Genomic DNA, 13,318 nt, shown 5'->3' with positions numbered 1-13,318 from the left:
AAAAATCATTTGTTTAAATGGTTGAAATATATATTAATTGCTCAAAAGACCTACATTTTTAAAATTCCTATTAATATTTATCCTAAAAATATTGGGTTATATAGCAAAGAAAAACTAGGCCAAAGGAAGAGATTTAACATTATCTGGACCCAATTTTTTATTGATTTTTTAAAAAGGGAGGGAGGGAGAAGAGAGAGAAAGTATATATTCTGGTCTTGCATGGCAAATAATAGGCAGAGAAATTGTGATTTCACTTAAAGCTTATTTGCCATCTTATATTTTTGATATATGCCTGATCTTATCTTTTATCATTTTTGAACATGTAAAGGAAGATATATCTTATCTCTATAAGTTTGGTATAAAGATATAGGACCTGTTTCTCTTTTGGTTCATAACATGTTTCATCAGTTTGTCAATTCACATTGATTTTTCAGTTTGTTGAACAAATGCTCATCTTCATTTTTTGAGGTATAATATTACATAAGGTTTCTTATAGAATTTATTTAAAAAATTTGTCTTGGAGCATGAAGGTTAAAAAGTTTGCTTCTATTAAAGTCTTATGATTACTATCATCCATCTGTTCATCTATTTGCTCATCCAATCAACAAATATTTATTTAGTAACTACTACATAGGTGCCAGGAGGTATTTTTGACATCAGGGATATAGTTGTGAACTTAAAAAATGCTTCCTGCTTTTCTGGCACTTCACCCCATCAGAGAACCTGAGAAGTAAAATGAATGAGTGAATGAATTAGTGAATGTGTAAACAAAGGTAGGAAGAAAAAAGAGTAACATGATGAAGAATCATGGCAAGTCAGTGTTAAATGCACAGGGAAGATCTCTCAGATAGTGACTTTTAAATAGGACTTAATAACAAGTTGGATGCACCCATGCTCGAATCTAAGTCAAGGACATGGTAGGTATGAGGTTCATCAAGGCCAAAGGCTTAACATTAAAACAAGCTTGGGGGTTTCAGGAACAAAATGAACTGAAGTCTAGCTCAGTCACAGAAGAGGAGCAGGACCTGTGTTATAAGAATGGAAGTCACTAACCAAAAGGCATAAGGTTGCAGTTAAGCAAGATGAAATAAGCTTTAGCTATCAGCTGTATAACATTGTACTTAGAATCATGTATCCTACATTTAAAAATCTGTTAGGAGGAAAAGTCTCAATTGTTCTTACCATGATAAAATAAAATTAAAATGAAATAAACTACTGATGTCCTTATCAAAAAAAAAGTTGAAGAAGAAAGTAAATCATGATGTATGGCATTGAAAGTCATGGTATAGGATCTAGATGATATTTCAATGAAAGGGGTCACTTGCAGATTTTAACTTGGAAGTAACAGGATTTGGTTGGAGTTTTAGAAAGACCGTACTATTGCTGGAGAACAGACTATGAGGAACAAAAATGTAGAACCCAGAAGACTAGTCACACAGGAGTAAAGGAGAGCATTTAGGATTTGGCTCAACCATCTGTGTACATTTCCTGAGACGAGCTATAAAGAAATGGCTAAACTGACTGAGTTTGAATGCTAACATTTTAAAATTTTGAGTAATTACTTTGAAAAACAGTGTTAAGGGCAAGAGAGAATAAGGTAGTTCTGTGCCAATAAAAGCTTAAAATTATAAAGTAGTAATCATTTTCTCACTTTTACCAGCATAAAGTTTTTGAGATTTGAGAGGTAAGACACAAACACACTTTTTAAAATTCCATGTTTAAAAAATTAATATACTGTAGATCCAAAATACAGATTCAGAAGTCTAATATTTCTTTCACTGCTCTGATGAAAGTCATTCAGGAAAAAAGTTTGGCTTCAAATATTCCATAAAAAAATAACAGTTCCCAATATCTAAAGATATATCACAGAATTCTCTGAGAATTTCACACTACTAAAAATTTTATAGGAAAATTACTATCTGAGAACTAATGCCCCTCAAAGAATATATTCTGATCAGTCATTCAGTTTTCTTAACTATAATGAACTAATGCTATTTAAAATATTCTCTTTCTAGGAGATGCCCAAACATCTTTGGAAATAGAGAAAGAGTACAATAGTCAACTTACCCAGGTTAATATTCAAACTTCTCAAACTTTAGAGAAATATTGTTCTGCATCATGTCAAGTTTAAGAAAATGATTAGTTTATTATTTGAGCAAACTGGAAATACTATACTTCTTCTGTTTTATTCTTGTAGATTTGACTTGCGTTTTTACAATGCAGTGTTTGCCACTCCTTTTTTTCTTAAAAACAGTTTATCCTGTGTTAAAGCTAAAAGTTCAAAATTTGAATGTTTGCATTTTGACAATAGGAGTTCTTCCTAATTTCCCCCCAAATTTTATAGAACCACTCCAGTAATTTTTAATTATTCACCTCTTCATACTAAATTGGCAGCTTGTATTTAACTGTGATTCAAACTAAAAGCAGGAGTTACTCTGTTAATTAAGTTTACTGGAATAATTTTAAGCTAATTAAGAATATTAATGTGTTTAAAATCAGACCATTGGTTTTAGCTTGAAACCATTATTGTTTCATAATTGTTATTTATTTCAGGGAAACACCTAGGATAATTAGGGCACATGTCAAGTATTTCAGAGCTAGCCGACAAAAAAGAAAGCCTGTCTTCACCTAAAGGCCATGCTGGAGAGGCAGGTGTAATAACATCCTCTTCCTGAGGTGCTGAGGACCGTGCCTGGGCTGACTTTCCTTTGGCTTATGCATAACAGCTGACTAGATAGAGATGCACAGAGAAGAGAGAGCAATGAGGAACACATGAGTCAGGAGGTGCAGTAATAGCACTATAAACTCAAGTTACAGCAAGCAGTATTGTCTCCAGGGGAGGGGATATTAAAGAAAAATGAATTCAAGTCCATTTCACCAGACTTCATCTTTATGTAGTGCAGTGTTCAGGAAAATGCTTGAACTGTGCTCCGGGGTGGATTTTCTGTTCTTGGACTTTGATTCCTTATGTCTTATGCCTCACTGGAATGAAAAGACCACAGGGAAGAGTAATTTATAAGGTTGCCGATGATTCTTTTCTTTTACAGGACTCTTTTGTTAAATGGTTACCTTCCAACTGATGCTTGAGTAAGTAGTTACATCTTAGGATGGTAAACAAACAGACATACATTTGAAACCTTGCTCTCCTTCTTACTAAATGTAACATCCTGAGTAAAGATTCACCTTTACGTGAGTGAAAGAATATTTCATTTATAGAATGAATGAGACAATTAAATGCTCTCACACAGAACTAGAAGTTGTTTAACACAATAGGTGATCAAAATATATTAGTTGAATCTAACAAATACCAAGCAACAAACTTTATATGTTGGTGATGTTGTAGCAGGAGGCTCTGGGAAGAATATAAAAGGGCTTATGGGGTAAAGATGATGGAATTGGCTGGGGCTGGCAGACCATATAATATAAATATGAAAGCCCTTGGCATATGAAATATTAGCACAAAGGAGGTGAAAAGCACTTAATAAACTTACCTCAAAGTTTGTAAACTCAGACATGCAAGGTAACATTTCCTTGTTCTGTTTAAATTCAAGCCCAGCTCATAATTATTGGCCTTCTCTTAATTCTTGAAGTTACATGATAATTTTGGAGGCTTAAGGTTCCCCAAATAGGAAATCTATCTCCAGTTTTCATCCTGTTGTGCTCACTGATGATGTAGTCTTTTGCCCAAGACACCTCAGTGCCTTGAGGAGCAGCAACTCTGACTATGCCCCCCTGGAAGCATGGTGTATTTGTTTTCTATTAGTGCCATGACAAAAAGTACCACAAACTAAACTCAAAATAACATGTAAGCACCGTCTCACAATCCTGTATGTCAGTGGTCCAACTTGGTTTGCCTGCTTTCCTTGTTCCAGGTTTCACAAGCCCCAAATCAAGGTGTGAGGCAGCTGGACTTTGGTGGGGCACTCAGTAATAGTGTACTTCCAAGCATATTCAGGTTATTGGCCAAATCCAGCACTTCGTGGTGTGAGACCGAGGCCTAGTTTCCCTGCTGGCTGTCAGCTGGTAGATCCTCTTAGCTCCCAGTGGTGTCTCTGAGGTATCAGAAATTGGCCCTGCATCTCAAAGCCAGCAAGAGTATGTCAAATCCTTCTCACACACACATTCTTTTTCCACCTATCTTCTGCCCCATCTCTGACTCCAGTCAGTGAATTCTTTTTGATTTTAAGGTCTCATGTGATTAGAGGAGACTCACCCACTTAACCCAGGATAATCTCCCTATTTTAAGGTGAAAACCTCCATGACAAAGTCAAAGTTGCTTCCAATAGTACTTTGATTAGTGTTTGATTAAGTAACCAGAGAACAAGAATTTTCCTGGACATTTTTAGAACCTAACGTACATGGACATCTTGAATGAGGATGGGAACCTGTATGTCTAGGCTTTACTTAATCCATTCATCTGCACAGCTATTTTGTAATGAGGTTTCTGCCCTTCTCAGGGGCTCTTCAAGGAGATAAAGTTCCTACTAATCTGTAAGCCATAGACTTCTTTATTATCCTTAGTCTATGGGAAATCTATCCTCTCTTCCTTTTCTTTCCTCTGTGGTTTTCCAAACATAGTCTCCTGAATGAGCTGTGGCCTCCACAAATGACTATTAGAAATGTATCTTTTGTTGGTTCATGTTTTATAAATTCTTAAACCTCATGTCATCCATTCCCTTGAGATAAGAAAATGTAAAATTTTAGGTTACATTTCTATAATAGGAAGGTAGAGGTAGAACAAATACAAGTTAGTATCTGAAGATACTATTTTGCCATATTGGAAAACTAGTCTTGTGGCTTTATTCATTTTTATTGGAATAGATTTGACATGATTGTTACATTGATAGCATAGGTTAACAGTTAAAGAAACATATGAAATAAATAGAATCAACAAAACAGATGAGTTCTAAAAACATTATAGTAAGATTAAGGAAGCATTAGGTTCGTGTATTAGTTTGCTGCAATGGCTGTAACGAAGTACTACAGACTGAGTGTCTTAAAGAACAGAAATTTATCATCTCCCATTTCCAGGCCAGAAGTCTGAGATGGAGATGTCAGCGGTGGTATGCTCTCTCTACATAGAGATCTGGAATGAGCCTCTCCTAGCTTTGGCAGCTCCCTGGCTTGTGCCAGCATAACTCCAGTTCAAGGATGATATTCTCCCCGTCTGAGTGTCCAAACTGCCTCTTTTATAAGGACACCAGTCATATTGGACTAAGACTCGCTCTAATGACCTCATCTTAACTTGCTTGCCTCTGTGATGACCCTATTTCCAAATAAAGTCATATTCTGATGTACTGAAGGTTAGAACTCCAACATATATATATTTTCTGCTTAAGATAGGAGGATACAATTCAATCCATTTCAGTAGCTGTCTTTACTCTTAACACAATATGTTATACCTACATATTTACTTCTGTGTCATATCCTAGGTATTTCACAAAGAGCTTACATTTGGAGTTGAGAATGTTGGTCTTAATTTTAAATATTACAACTTATCTGCAGTATTCAAGCTATCTCATACTTGGAAGGAAGATGGGAATGGAGGGGCAGATTGAAGAAGGCTGAGCATAGAGCAGCCCTATTGCAAGCTCCTGGCTTGCTGTCCCTGGCAACCTTCTTCTGGGAGGAGAAAACAGCTAAATAACATTACCTACTATTGGGGTTTGGATGGGAACCCAGAGAGAACTGGGAGCAAAATAAAGCTTCAAACACAAGTTCCCTAGAAGAAGGTATAATAATAGGGTCTCCTTTTAATGTATGTGAGAGCCTTAGAATAAGCAAAATCCTTACAGATTAGAGTGATGGTTTCCTCTTCAGTGCAAAGTGAAGTTAAATTTAAAAATTCAATGTGACAAATATTTTTGAGAGGCAGTGAACAGGTGTTGCTTTCAAGATACACTACTAAATACACTCAAAGTAGAAAAGTGGACTGCTCAGGACTGCTTGCTGCTTGCTAACTGGAAGATGTACCTGTCCATTTTTAAATCTAATAACCGCACCATCTCTACTGGTAATGCCTTTCCATCATCACTCATCTCTTACTTAGAGTACTGAGAATATTTGTTTATTGTCCTCTATACCTCAAAATGTATTCCTCCTGAAAATGATATACTGTGAAGCCAGAATGAGCTGGTCAAAACCCAGACAATAGCACCTCTCAATCTAATAATTATTTTTGCTAAGTAGCCATAAATCCATGTGTTTTATGATCTTGTTCATATAGCTCCTTTCTCCAGAATATCCTATTTCTTCTTCTGTCAACATACATCTATGCAATATTAAAGATTCAACTAAAAAGCCAGTTCCTTTTTTGAAGTTTTCTCTGAATTCTGCAGGCAAATTTAAGAGTTCGTTTTTCAAATGTTGCCAGAAAACTACTTAACTGTTACAATACTTTTGGCCAGGCTAGACAGAAACCTGGATTACAGAAGCATGTGGGCTTGTATGGAGTCTAGGAACCATTTGGGAGCTGAGTTGAATCTAACCCATGATTGGAATTTAGAGATGCACAAATCTACCTAATTTACTTGAAGAACACAAAGAATAGAAGACAATGACTCTCTTTGCTTTTTCCATGTTTTATATTGCACATTGCCATGAGGAGATCAGTTTTTCTTTGCAGGGTAGCACAAAGCTCCTTCCAGTGACCTTATACTACTCAGCAACATGCTCTGGTTCTTAAAATTTCCTGTATTGGATTTTCTTTGGTAAAACTTTTCTCCAGATAATTCTGCTGAAAGACATAAGTTATCTGAAAAATTTTACATCTTCAGTTTCTCTTAGATTTATCCATTCCCCTCCTCCCTTTCTGCCACTATTGATGCTAAAACTTTATTCATATCCTACTGATAGTCTCCAGCCTCTTCATCAACCTGATTGAATGCCAACAATACCATCAGTTATCATTTCAAAATTCTTATGGACATGTGAATTCTAAGCTTACAATCTTGCATCTCTTAACTGCCTATTGCATTAAACCCAGATCTGTTTTCAATTCACAACTGTATGACCTACATTGGTGCTATATCAAATAGCTATTTTTTTTAATACTTGCTCTGTAGTTCTCATGAAAATCTTCTGGGAGGTATGATTATTATTCATCTCACCAGTGCCCATGCCCATGCCCAGAGTTCTTATTCCCTAGGTTTGGACCAAGCCCAGATTTGCATTCCTAACAAGTTACTATGTGAAACTGATGCTCCTGATCCTGGGAGCATAATTTGAGGACTGTTTCTCTAAACATTCACGTCTACATGCTTTGTTCTTGCTGTTTTCTTTTCCTAGCTTTGTTTTTCTTTACATTCACTTTTTAATTTTTAAAAATGACACTTCCATGAAAAAAAATCCCAGCTGTTGCCAGATTAAATTTGTTTTTCCTTTTTTCATTTTCAAAACAAATAAATATTTTCTTCTAAAACACTTTAACACATACCTTTATGTGACAATCTTTATCTCATATTCTAGTTACTTGTTTTATACAACTATCATGTCTTGTTTTATTTGAACTTACCTTTCAGGCAACTGAATCCCTAGAGCCTATGTCTAGCACAAACCAATAGGTTCATTAAATGTATGAATAAGTGATTGGATAGAAGAATAAATCAGAGAGTGTTACTGAGAGACAGAGAGACCATGACCACACTAACTCTGTAGCATCAATTAGGATGGGTTAATTTATCACACCTGTTAATAGAGAATATAAAAATTGAAATAAAAAGATCCTCTGATTTTGAGACAAGATAGAAGAATAATTCTGAAATAGAAAAGTTTGTTGGGAAGATGTAGTCTGAGTATAATCCCTGAGACTTGGAATTCAGAAAGATAGTGGTAGGATCTGAGCCCTCTAGGGCAACTAAAAAAGAAAAAGAGTCTTAAGGGATGAATAAAGGGGATGCACAACTTCAAAATAATGCTTACCTACAGCACGTTAGGCCGTCAGTCACAGGAGGCAAATGTTCTTAAAAGCTGAGTAAGACTCTTCTCAGTTCTGAGTTCCCAGATCCTATTTTGAGTTGGACTCTATTATATTTGAACATTAAGTATCTAGCTCTCACCATCTAGACACATTGCTCAGGATTCAATGTGAGTCTTCAAATAGACAATAACTTGAATGATCCAGACATGAAAGTGGAAAAGATCTTCACTTTAGATATTTCCTAGGCTTATCATTTATAATGGATAAGCAAATTTGCAGCAGTTGAGAAATAATCATTAAGGGAAAATTACTCTAGAACAGAAAAATAAATATTTATTTTAAAATTGAAGTTGGAAAAGCTGGTTGATTATGCTTTATATTTAAAATGTTTATCACTGAGAGATGTTACCCTTGCAACATATCATTTTGTTACATTCAAATGATGTGGTATTAAAAACAATCATTATATTGTCTTCAGTCACTGTTGTCAGTCATTCTGATGTTTCTCCTCTTTAATTTCTAATGTTTTCCTTACATTGGTGATACAACAAAATCAAGGAGAATAGATTCTGCTTCCCACAGCATTTTCTACCCTGACCATGGAAATCAGGCAATGTTTAAAAATCTTCTTAAATAAAATGGATTGTTTTTGCATGTACTGATTCCACAGTGAGAGCCTTAGATCACAATGGATCAGCTCAGAAATAGCTAGTCAGTTAAAACATCCTAGGAGATCATAGCTAAAATCTAGGTCATTTTCTGAGGATAAGTTTTAAAAATAGAGGAGGGTAAAAAGTATCAGAATCAGAACAAAACTCTTTTCCCAAACATCATTTTATTTATATATATATATGTATCTGTGTGTGTATATATATATATATAAAATATAAACTAAAGGGTCTTTACCCTCTTATTAAGCAGAGCCCTTCCTTGACTATGTGTGGATAAAAGATAAAACTACTTTTGTTCTGCTTATGATGCAAAGAATTAATGTCTTCAAATATAGTGTTTATTCTACTAAGAGAAATATATCTGACTAATAAATATAACTGATATAATTGTATGTGTGTGTGTTAAGGTAGACTAGAATAATTCTAGAACTCCTTTAGAAGCGGCAAATCAAAGTGGATTCAGGAAAATAGTGTCTGAAATATACCTTCTCCATTTAATTACTGTGTGAACTTGGGAAAGCTTCTTAAATTTTCTGCACATCCATTTCCTCATCTTTAAAATGGGGATAATAATGTTTTTTCATATGTCTCATTTGAGGAAATTATGGGGTACCATAAGTAATACATATGATAAAAGTTAATAAGTGAAAGCTTTATAATCATCATTATCATCACCTGTTAACTTATCACCATTATTATTACGATTACACACCTTTCTCTTGCAACCCGTCTAGCATTTCTGCTGAGCCCAGGACCAAAAGCGTTGATTGGAGTTCTTCTTCACCAACTACCTTACTAACAATAGGGACTTGAGAGAAGGAGCTGCAAGAAAGAACACAGGAAATATGAAATATCAGTTGTTTAAAAAGTACTGATGGTCTATGTCCAAATTCAAGGATCTCCTTGGTTAGTAACCTTAATAGATGGAGAGAATTAGCTGGAAAATAATGTGATCAGAAAATAATGTTATGGTAATCATGTCTTGTTTTATTTGAACTTATCTTTCAGGCAACTGAATCCCTAGAGCCTATGTCTAGCACAAACCAATAGGTTCATTAAATAGGTTCCAAGTGATTGGATAGAAGAATAAATCAGAGAGTGTGACTGAGAGACAGAGAGACCATGACCACACTAACTCTGTAGCATCAATTAGGATGGGTTAATTTTAAACCATGAATAGTAATGAGTTACTATTCATTAAGGTATATCTATTTTAGAGCACATCCATGAAGACAACAATTTAAGGAGCTCTGTTATTAGGTCAATGAATAAACAAACCAAGTACAAATGTAGCTGCAATTCACAAACATACAAATTCATCATGTGTTTTACTACATCCCAGCAATCATCCTTTCCTAGCTTATCTCTTTCCCTTGTGAATACACACTTGATGTTTATTTGAACCTGAACTTATTTCACTGAAAATATGAAAAAAAAATTAAAAATATAACCACAACATAATTTACCATAAGACGTATATCCACAGACACAATTTTTCCTTTTTCTTTTTCTTGAGCCTTTTTCTCATATAAATAATTATAATGAATGTCACTGCATCCTTTTAAAGCTCACCCACAACATCAAAATAGTGAGTTAGAAAACTAACAGGAGCTGCAAGATTGTGTTCAATACCAATCGAGATGCAGCATTGTAATTCGGCCCATATATTTCCTTTAATTAGTGAGAAGAGATTCTTAAAATCAGAAGCATCTTTTCTTTAATCTGAAGACATTTGAACTAAAATATTGTACAAATATTAATTAGAACCTCCTGTAAGTCATCTTTTACTCTAAAAATAAACGTAATGAGTGGGATTTTCAAAAAGTCTATTTCTATATGGCAGGCTCCAGGGCAGAGTACAGGGCTAGTGGTAGAAATTAGAAAAGAGAGCAGTAGTAATTTTATTATATTTTTATTCAGCTGGTAGATATCTTATATTACAGTGTGGCTAAGAAAAAATGATACCTCAAGTTTTCTTATGCAAATGTGCATTTGTATCACATTTAGCTGAATATATAAGGATTTTAATTAGACATAAAATAACCCATTGCAACAGGACTATCAGTAAGTCTCTCTCACTTAATTTTTCCCTGCTATGTTTCTAGTGACAAAACTCAGACAAATTCCAAAATGGAAAAAATAAATTAGCCCATAGAAATAAAGGAATTAAACACTAGAATTTTAAAATTTTATTATTTTCCATAGGTAAATTCTTCAGATTTTTGCTATTTCTAAAATATTCTCTTAGCTTTTTAAAAGAGTTTGTATCCTCAGAAGAATCATTCCCACAACATATCTTCCTATTATTTTTTCTTAAAGAAAAAAAGCTTTACTGAGGTATATTTTACATACCGCAAAATTCAAATACTTAAAAATATATGCTTCAATGAATTTTTAGTATGTTTATGCAATCGTTCAACCATTACTATTGCAAACTCAATAATACTTAGTTACAAGTATTGTTTCATGAAATCTGAGGACTTTTAAAAAGCTAAGAGAATAAAGAAGAACAAATATATATTTACATGGTTTTTATGTTGACCTTCATATTTATCATCTCAGATTTTCTTCCTTTTTATTTATGGACTTGATTTACCATATGATGTTATATCATTATGCCAATATGGTTTCATTCTTACCCTCTTCTACTATCAAGTATATTGTATTTTTATAACTTTTAGGCCTAATGATCAATTTTATAAGTACCATTTATGCAATTACTTTTTAAATAACACAAGAAAGTGGAAGAAGTACTTATTTTACTGTGTTTTATATCACCTATATAATTACCTTTACCAATGATTTTTGGGTTTTCATGCAGATTTGAATACTTTTTGGTGTCACTTCTTTTCAGCCTGAATAACTTGTTTGGTACTTCTTAGTATACAGGTTTGATATCAAAAAGTTCCTTTGGTGCTTTTATTTAGGAATGTCTTTATTTTGCTTACATTTTTGAAAGACAGCTTTGCTGGATATAGGATTCTTGGTTAACAGGATTTTTTCTTTCAGTACTTTGAAAATGTCATCTGATGTCTTTTGACATTCATTCTTTCTGATGATAAATCATGTGTTTATTTTACTGATTCTGCCCCTTCCCCAGGATATACTGTTGTTGATTTTTAACACTGGAGTTGTCCATTTGTTTAGTGACTTTCCCAAACTGTTTTTCAAAAGCTATGTACCTTGTCATGTGTGGTCACTGACTTCTCTGTTCTGTTATCTAACTGGTCATCAATCACCTGTCAGAGATTTACCTAAATGCATGAAGTCAAAAGAAAAAGAAAAGAAAAAACTTTCCCAGTCTTTGTAGTTTAACTCTGAGTTGGGGGCATTCACTGCTAAAGCAGGCTACTACTACTCTGTCACATTACAACCTGCTTTTGCAAAGCCCACAGATATGCCAGAGATGCAAGTTTAGTGATCTCAGGACTGAGCATGCATCTGCCCTGGTCTTACACATACGGGGCAAATGCACTCTACTTGCCCCATTATATGTGGTGCCCCTTCTGAGCTCTTATTATTGCAAGAACCTTTCTCTTCAGGCTCTACGTTATTGGGTTTTTGGTTCTGTCTTCTGCTTGCCCATCTGCTGTGCCCTTCTTCAAGCAAGCATGAGCAGTGTATATATTTTAATTTTCAACACCAACACTCAGAGACACACAGCAGTCCAGGTGGGGGAAAGATGAATCAGAAGTCAGCTCTTTTGACAGTCCTTCAGGAAATCACCAATTAGGTCAAAACACACAACAGTATGTTAACTAGAAGATCCATATTAGCCTTTTGACACCAGCAATCTACACTAGGAATGAGAGCCACCATCCACATGGCCACCACCTAACCAGAGATTGGGGTATGGGAAGCTGGTGAGTACAAATGCCACAACACTCTTACTGAAATTCAGCTGTCCTTCTCTTCATTAGGTAATCACTTGGTTGCTGTGAGTTGGGATTAGATTTCAGAGATCCAAAAAGTTGGTTTTGTCAGTCTTTGTCTGGTATGTTTGTTTCTGTGGAAGGACTGGTTCTTTGAACACCTTACTCAGTTGTTTTCTTCTCCATATTAAGGGGTATTTTTTGGGTCATTCTTCTAAATTAGTTTTTTACTAATTTTTGCTGGCATTAAAATGCAACTGTATGTTTGTATTGCTCTTATGTCCAGCAACCTTGCTATAATACATTGTGAATTTTAACAATTTTTTTGTGTATTTTTGTATTAGTAATTACATCTGTAATAATTGAAAGTCCCTTTTATAATTCTTATACTTCTTATTTTTTATAATGCTGTTAATGTAAGCAAATTATGCCCTTTTCAATTCTATTTTCTGTTTGAAATGGGAGGTAAGATTTTATGATGTTAAAGATGATGAGAGAAAGCTCATAAGAGTCTAGTTTTAAGACAATTAGAAATCTGAAAGATGTGTTAAGTAGTCACTATTAAAAATTGTCAGGAGAAATAATTTTAAAAAATGTAAGAAGATTTGAGGGTGGAATTTAAGGTGTAGTAGAAGGTAAAGATCATGAATTTATTTTTTCTAATGAAATGTACACTTGTGAGAATTTTTCTGGCAATATTTGGTTACCCCAAATACAGACTAAACAAAGTAGGGCTAAATATTAATTCAAAATTTCTTTTGTGTATGTGTGTACAGGGGAATAAAATGAAATATAAAATGCATTCAATACAGTGCATAAAGTATACAGATCACAGGAGTACAACTCAATGATTTTAT

This window comes from Manis javanica, chromosome 3 (assembly GCF_040802235.1).
Source record: "Manis javanica isolate MJ-LG chromosome 3, MJ_LKY, whole genome shotgun sequence".
In the NCBI taxonomy this organism is placed as follows: Eukaryota; Metazoa; Chordata; class Mammalia; order Pholidota; family Manidae; genus Manis; species Manis javanica.
This window is presented reverse-complemented; position numbering follows the sequence as displayed.